At 43.8% G+C, this 8,586-nt stretch overlaps 1 pseudogene; it reads left to right on the plus strand.

The window, feature by feature from the left end:
* The first annotated feature begins 5,676 nt into the window (after positions 1-5,676).
* On the plus strand, positions 5,677-6,711 carry LOC115846350 (putative MAGE domain-containing protein MAGEA13P; annotated as a pseudogene).
* Positions 6,712-8,586: the final 1,875 nt, after the last annotated feature.

An 8,586-nucleotide genomic window follows, 5' to 3' on the forward strand; every position in this document is an offset into this window, starting at 1 on the left:
CACATTTTTCTCGAGTGCTCAAGGAACATTCTCCAGGATAGAACATAGCTTGGGTCACAAATCAAGCCTTGATAAATTTAAGAAAATTGAAATTGTATCAAGTATCTTTTCCGACAACAATGCTATGAGACTAGATATCAATTACAGGAAAAAATCTGTAAAAAATACAGACACATGGAGGCTAAACAGTACACTACTTAATAACCAAGAGATCACTGAATAAATCAAAGAGGAAATCAAAAACTACCTAGAAAAAGGTGACAATGAAAACACGACGACCCAAAACCTATGGGATGCAGCAAAAGCAGTTCTAAGAGGTAAGTTTATAGCGATACAATCCTACCTTAAGAAACAAGAAACATCTCAAATAAGCAACCTAACCTTACACCTAAAGCAATTAGAGAAAGAAGAACAAAAATACCCCCAAAGTTAGCAGAAGGAAAGAAATCATAAAGATCAGATCAGAAATAAATGAAGGAAATGATAGCAAAGATCAATAAAACTGAAAGCTGGTTCTTTGAGAAGATAAACAAGATTGGTAAACCATTAGCCAGACTCATCAAGAAAAAAAGGGAGAAGACTCAAATCAATTTGAGTTAGAAATGAAAAAGGAGAAGTAACAACTGACATGGCAGAGATACAAAGGATCATGAGAGATTACTACAAGCAACTCTATGCCAATAAAATGGACAACCTGGAAGAAATGGACAAATTCTTAGAAATGCACAACCTGCTGAGACTGAAGCAGGAAGAAATAGAAAATATGAACGGACCAATCACAAGCACTGAAATTGAAACTGTGACTAAAAATCTTCCAACAAACAAAAGCCCAGGACCAGACGGCTTCACAGGCAAATTCTATGAAACATTTAGAGAAGAGCTAACACCTTTCCTTCTCAAAGTCTTCCAAAATATAGCAGAGGGAGGAACACTCCCAAACTCATTCTACGAGGCCACCATCACTCTGATACCAAAACCAGACAAAGGTGTCACAAAGACAACTACAGGCCAATATCACTGCTGAACATAGATGCAAAAATCCTCAACAAAATACTAGCAAACAGAATCCAACAGCACATTAAAAGGATCATACACCATGATCAAGTGGGGTTTATCCCAGGAATGCAAGGATTCTTCAATATATGCAAATCAAGCAATGTGATACACCATATTAAGAAATTGAAGGAGAAAAACCAAATGATCATCTCAATCGATGCAGAGAAAGCTTTCGACAAAATTCAACATCCATTTATGATAAAAACCCTGCAGAAAGTAGGCATAGAGGGAACTTTCCTCAACATAATAAAGGCCATATATGACAAACCCACAGCCAACATCGTCCTCAGTGGTGAAAAACTGAAACCATTTCCACTAAGATCAGGAAAAAGACAAGGTTTCCCACTCTCACCACTATTATTCAACATAGTTTTGGAAGTTTTAGCCCCAGCAATCAGAGAAGAAAAAGAAATAAAAAGAATCCAAATCGGAAAAGAAGAAGTAAAGCTGTCACTGTTTGTAGATGACATGATACTATACATAGAGACTCCTAAAGATGCAACCAGAAAACTACTAGAGCTAATCAATGAATTTGGTGAAGTAGCAGGACACAAAATTAATGCACAGACATCTCTTGCATTCCTGTACACTAATGATCAAAAATCTAAAAGAGAAATTAAGGAAACACTCCCATTTACCACTACAACAAAAAGAATAAAATATCTAGGAATAAACCTACCTAAGGAGACAAAAGACCTGTATGCAGAAAACTGTAAGACACTGAGGAAAGAAATTAAAGATGACACAAACAGATGGAGAGATATACCATGTTCTTGTATTGGAAGAATCCACATTGTGAAATGACTATACTACCCTAAGCAATCTACAGATTCAATGCAATCCCTATCAAACTACCACTGGCATTTTTCACAGAACTAGAACAAAAAATCCCACAATTTGTATGGAAACACAAAAGACCCCGAATAGCCAAATCAATCTTGAGAACGAAAAATGGAGCTGGAGGAATCAGGCTCCCTGACTTCAGACTATACTACAAAGCTACAGTAATCAAGACAGTATGGTACTGGCACAAAAACAGAAATATAGAGCAATGGAACAGGATAGAAAGCCCAGAGATAAACCCACGCACATATGGTCACCGTATCTTTGATAAAGGAGGCAAGAATATACAGTGGAGAAAAGACAGCCTCTTCAATAAGTGGTGCTGTGATAACTGGACAGGTACATGTAAAAGTATGAGATTAGATCACTCCCTAACACCATACACAAAAATAAACTCAAAATGGATTAAAGACCAAAATGTAAGGTCAGACACTATCCAACTCTTAGAGGAAAACATAGGCAGAACACTCCATGACATAAATCACAGCAAGATCCTTTTTGACCCACTTCCTAGAGAAATGGAAATAAACACAAAAATAAACAAATGGGACCTAATGAAACTTAAAAGCTTTTGCACAGCAAAGGAAACCATAAACAAGACCAAAAGACAACCCTCAGAATGGGAGAAAATATTTGCAAATGAAGCAACTGACAAAGGATTAATCTCCAAAATTTACAAGCAGCTCATGCAGCTCAATATCAAAAAAACAAACAACCCAATCCAAAAATGGGCAGAAGGCCTAAATCAACATTTCTCCAAAGAAGATACACAGACTGCAAACAAACACATGAAAGAATGCTCAACATCATTAATCATTAGAGAAATGCAAATCAAAACTACAATGAGATATCATCTCACACCAGTCAGAATGACCATCATCAAAAAATCTACAAACAATAAATGCTGGAGAGGGTGTGGAGAGCAGGGAACCCTCTTGCCCTGTTGGTGGGAATGTAAATTGATACAGCCACTATTGAGAACAGTATGGAGGTTCCTTAAAAAACTAAAAATAGAACTACCATATGACCCAGCAATCCCACTACTGGGCATATACCCTGAGAAAACCATAATTCAAAAAAAGTCATGTACCAAAATGTTCATTGCAGCTCTATTTACCATAGCCAGTACATGGAAGCAACCTAAGTGTCCATCGACAGATGAATGGATAAAGAAGATGTGGCACATATATGCAAAGGAATATTACTCAGCCATAAAAAGAAATGAAATTGAGTTATTTGTAATGAGGTGGATGGACCTAGAGTCTGTCATACAGAGTGAAAGAAGTCAGAAAGAGAAAAACAAATACCGTATGCTAACACATATATATGGAATCTAAGAAAAAAAGTCATGAAGAACCTAGGGGCAAGAAGGGAATAAAGACAGAGACCTACTAGAGAATGGACTTGAGGATACTGGGATGGGAAAGGGTAAGCTGTGACAAAGTGAGAGAGTGGCATGGACATATATACAGTACCAAATGTAAAACAGATAGCTAGTGGGAAGCAGTCGCATAGCACACGGAGATCAGCTCGGTGCTTCTTGACCACCTAGAGGGGTGGTATAAGGAGGGTGGGAGGGAGGGAGATGCAAGAGGGAAGAGGTATGGGAACATATGTATATGTATAACTGATTCACTTTGTTATAAAGCAGAAACTAACACACCATTGTAAAGCAATTATACTCCAATAAAGATGTTAAAAAAAAAAGACACAGGTAGTCAAGGTGATAGAATACAATATCTAATCACATTTTGTCTAATGGATGAAGAAATTCATTTTAAATATAAAGATTCAGATAGGCTAAAAGTAAAAGTATGGAAAAAATATTCCACATTAACAATAATCAAAAGAAAGCTGTTGTAGCTATATTAATTTCACAGAAGCAGACTTTAGGACAAGGGAAATCATCAGGGATTCAGAGGGGCACAACATCATGAAAAAGAAGTCAATTCTCCAAGAAGATGTAGCAATGTTAAACGCATATGCAACTAAAAACAAAGTGTCAGAATATGTGAAGCAAAATCTGATAGAGATGAAAGGAGAAATAGACAAGTCCACTATTATATTTGGAGACTTCAATACCACTCTGTCGGTAATTGATAGATCAAACACGCAGAAAATCAGTAGGTGACCTGAACAGCACTATCAGTCAACTTGATCTACTTGACATTTATAAAATACTCCATCCAACAATAGAATACATATTACTCTCAAGTGACATAAAGCATTTATCAAGATAGGACAAAATCAAAGCCATTAAACATACCTAAAAGAATAGAAATTATACAAAGTTTGTTCACAAACCACAATGGAATTAAACTGAAAATCAGTAACAAGAAGGTAGTTAGAGTATCCCCGACATATTTGGAAATGAAATAACATGCTTCTGTATAATTTGTAGGTTAATGAAAAACCCCAAAGAGAGATTGAAAATATATTTTTTAATCTAAATGAAAATGTGTTTAACAAAATTGTAAAGAAAGCAGAGAGAAAAATAGAGTAAAAAATCAGTGAAATTGAAAACAGAAAAACAATAGAGAAAATCAAGGAAACCCAAAGTCGGTTCTTTGGAAAGATCAATAAAATTAATAAGCTTCTAGTTAGGCTAACCAAGAGAAAAGAAGACAGAATTACAAATATCAGAAATATCAAATATTACACATATCAGGTCAGCTGAGGGGGAAGGACCCACTCCCACCTGCTGGTCTCGCGGAGCCTCAGTGCGCCAGAGGGATGAATCTCAGGCTGTGCCAGGAGTGAAGTGGAAGGTGGAGGGCGGGGCGGACCCCCTGCTGCAGCACAGATGGGGCCCGGCGCCTCTCTGCCCCTGCTGTCAGCCATGAGAGGACACAGGGAGTGGTGGTTGAGTGTGGCGCCCCTTCGCTTCCTCCTCCGCTATCTCAGGGAAGTGAGGCCTTGGTTTAAGGAGGGTGACCTCGGGTCAACAGAGGGGGTGTCCCAGGCCTTAAGATAGGGACCGTGATGATCCGTCTATTCCAGGAGAGCAGGGTCCACGGAGTTCATCCAGCCCTTACTGTCACCCCAGGTAGGCCCTGGGCAGGTGTGGCCAGATGCGATGCCCTCCTCTTGATCTCGGGAGAGTGAGCTCTTGTTCTGCGAGTTCTGCCTCAGAGCAGCAGAGGGGTGGGGTGCAGGCCTGCCTGGCCAGGAGAAAGCCAAGGACTCCGAGTGGGCACTGATGGGACCATCCACCCCAGGACGGTGCGAGCAACCCAAAGGCTGGCCTTCCCCCTCCCGTCAGCGCTGGGGACTGGGGGCAGGATTTTGATTGCAGTCTGCGGCCTGAGGTGGCCCTCAGTTCCTCTTACAGGGACTCAAGTAACCCCGGGAGCAAGGATCTTGGTCTGAGGCAAGTGTCCTCGGGTGAGCAGAGCAGAGGAAGCCCAGGAAGGGCCGGGAGTCAGTCAAGGTGAGGACCCTGAATGTCGACCAGTGGACCCCCCCACACCAGAGCAGAGGGGACACCACAGTGCCTGAGCTCGCACAGCCTACTGTCTTACCTGGAATCTGCAGGCTGAGCGGGCTGGTGTCACCCTGAGGAGTTTCACAGGCCCTCCCACTGGTCCTTAGGGCACAGACCAGTCAGGAAGACAGGGGACCCCCCAGAGCACTGTCTAAGGGAAGACCTATTAAGATGGCCTTGGTCAGAGCTGACAGGGTCGAGTTTCTCACACTCTTCCTCTCTCCCTCAGACCAATTGGCCGCCATCACCACGCCCTGCCCACACCCCTGCCTGCTGCCCCAGCACGGGTCATCATGCTTCACAGTCGGAAGAGTCAGTGCGACGTGCTTGAAGTAGGCCTTCAGGCCGGAAAAGAGGCTCAGGGCCTGGTGGGCGCACAGGTCCCTGTAGCTGAGGAGGAGGGGCCAGTGCCTCCTCGCTCTGTCCTTTGACCCAGGGCCCCTAAGAGGCTGTGCCTGCTGCTGGGACGCGGTGTGTGTCCCCGGAGGTCGCAGAGAGCCCGCTTCTCCATGGCCGTCGCAGCCATTCCACTGAGCAAGTCAAATGAGGGCTGCAGCAGGCAAGCAGAGGGTGTGAGCACCTCCCAGGCTCCCGGGTTCTTGCTCTGTGACGTGCTAAACAAGAAGGTGGCCAAACTGGTGCAGTTCTTAAGTGTCAAGTATGTAAAACAGGAGCCCATCACAAAGGCAGAAATGCTGAGGAATGTCATCAAAGAGCACAAGGACCACTTCCCTGCCATCTTCAGCAAAGCCTGTGAGCGCATGGAGGTTGTCTTTGGCATTGAAGTGAAGGAAGTGGACCCCACCAGCCACTCCTATGTGCTCGTGAAGACACTAGACCTCACCTACGACGGGATGCTGAGTGATGACCAGCGCGTGCCCAAGGCCGGCCTCGTGGTACTTATCCTGGGTGTGATCTTCATGCAGGGCAACCGTGCCCCTGAGGAGAAAATCTGGGAAGTGCTGAGTGTTATTGGGATGTATGCTGGGCAGGAGGATTTCATCTACGGGGAGACCAAGAAGCTCATCACCAAAGAGTTGGTGGAGGAGAAGTACCTGGAGTAGCGCCAGGTGCCCGACAGTGATCCCCCACACTGCGAATTCCTGTGGGGTCCAAGGGCCCACGCTGAAAGCAGCAAGACGAAAGTCCTGGAGTTTTTTGCCAAGATCAATGAGACTGACCCCACTGCATTCTCACGCTGGTATGAGGAAGCTTTGAGAGATGAGAAAGAGAGAGCTCAGGCCAGAGCTGCCGCGGGGGCTAATACTTCCGCCATGGCCAGTGGCAGCTCCAGTGTCATGCCCAGCAGCCTCTCCTGCCCTGAGTGAAGTCAGAGGAAGATTCTCCACTCTGTGTTTGAGGTCAAGGTTCTAAATAGTGGAGGGCTGAATTGCAGATTTTATCTTTTTTTTCCTAAAGGTTTTTAGCTTTAGAGTCTAGGTTCGTGAATAACATTGGTCACATATTTACTGCTGTTAGTCAGGCTTTAGAATAATAATTTTGCTAGTCTGTAACACAAATTGGGAAATCTTTCATCATATTTTGTGATCTGGAACAGGATAACATGGCATTGGAATAGGAATTTCCTTAGAAACATGCAAGGGCCCAGGAATAAAATAGATGGGAGCGAGAAATAGAAGAAAAAAATGTAAAAGATGGTTATCCTAAGAATCCTGTATCCCATTTAGTCTGTTGTTTTGTAAGATTAAAGTTATACACCTCGATTTGCTTGGCTAATTAAACAAGGTGTGAGAAATTAAATCTTAATAAATGAGAGTCCTGGCTCACTAGCTCATTTATGCTTACAGGTGGGTGTTAGAGGTGAGAGAAAAGCCTAGAATGGAAAGCTGGTCCTGGCAGTTTCTCTGGGATCGTGGAGCAGCATAGCCCAGTCTCCACCTGGAGCGGGTGTCCTGCCCTTCTGTCCCCACGCCACCGAACAGTGCACAGACTTGGTGTTCTATACACATCATCTGCAAGGATTTCCTGAGAAAAGGCTGATATTTCTTTGAGGTGGTGCCCAGAGGCTGGCACTTTTTCCCTAGCCTGGGAGAGCCAGAGCCCATGCCACTGAGAGGACATTTTCATTAAGTTATCTTGAGTGCAATTCGGCCAACTCTAAGCAAGGGCTAGATTTTTGGTGGGGGTGAGATGAATGAAAATAGTTGTTTGGATGGAAAAGCAGCTGAGAGGGGGGAAAGGAGTTAGTCCTTGACTCAAATTCCGGAAGCTTTGAGTTGCATTCAACTGGGGAAGACCTCCCAATATCCAAATTAAAGATTATATCCACTAACAGGGAAAATGTACTGCGTTTTATTTACAAAGCAGCATTTGGGGCTCACTTGTTTTATGTCCTAGAGTGCTACGTGTTCTCTGAGATGCCATGGAGCGCGCGCACACACACACACACACACACAGTCCCAGGAGAGACTGATAGAGTCTGGGGTCAAAATCATATTAGAATTACTGCTATTATTAAACATCCATTAAATGCCAGGCCATGTGCTTGACTTACATTATATGCTGTACATTCCAGCAGTCCCACAAGTCAGGGCTTATTAGACCCACTTCACAAATGAAGAAACTAAGGCTCATATTGGCCACTTAGCCATGGACCCAGTATCACATGTCCAGTAAGTGACAGAGCTGGGACTGGATCCCTGGTCTGAATTCATCGAGGTCCAGACTGTCCCCACTACTCCCAGCCTGAGGCCGACCTTTTGTCTCTTAGTTCGTTTCCCTCCCCAGTACTGCATCATGGCAACAAAAAGAAGGGCCCTGTGTCCAGTGTGCTAAAAGCAGGCCAAAGGAAGGAAGGAGACGGTGAGAAACTGGACTTGGGGATTGTCTGTGGGCTTTATTTACCTCTGGGCCTCCTGCCTGGGTCCCAGGGCTTCCTGGCAATTCTGTCCGGGCCTGGCACTTTCCTGCACTATGCACCCTTCCACTGGTCTTCCTTCATGTGCCCTCCTGTCCAGCTCTGGATCCTGGCCTGCTGGCCGGCTCATCACTTACTCTTCTCTGAAGACTGGACCCTGCTCCCAGTGGAACAGCCACAAATATTGTGTCCAAGTTATTTTAGTATGTCTCCCATTTTCTCATTAAGTTAAGCAGAAAATTAACTTATCCCTCACGCATATAAAACTGGATTTGTTCAGTGATGTCCTGAGAGAAGGGATTCCTCTGGGCATGACTTAAAGTTC

This window comes from Globicephala melas, chromosome X (assembly GCF_963455315.2).
Source record: "Globicephala melas chromosome X, mGloMel1.2, whole genome shotgun sequence".
Classification (NCBI taxonomy): Eukaryota; Metazoa; Chordata; class Mammalia; order Artiodactyla; family Delphinidae; genus Globicephala; species Globicephala melas.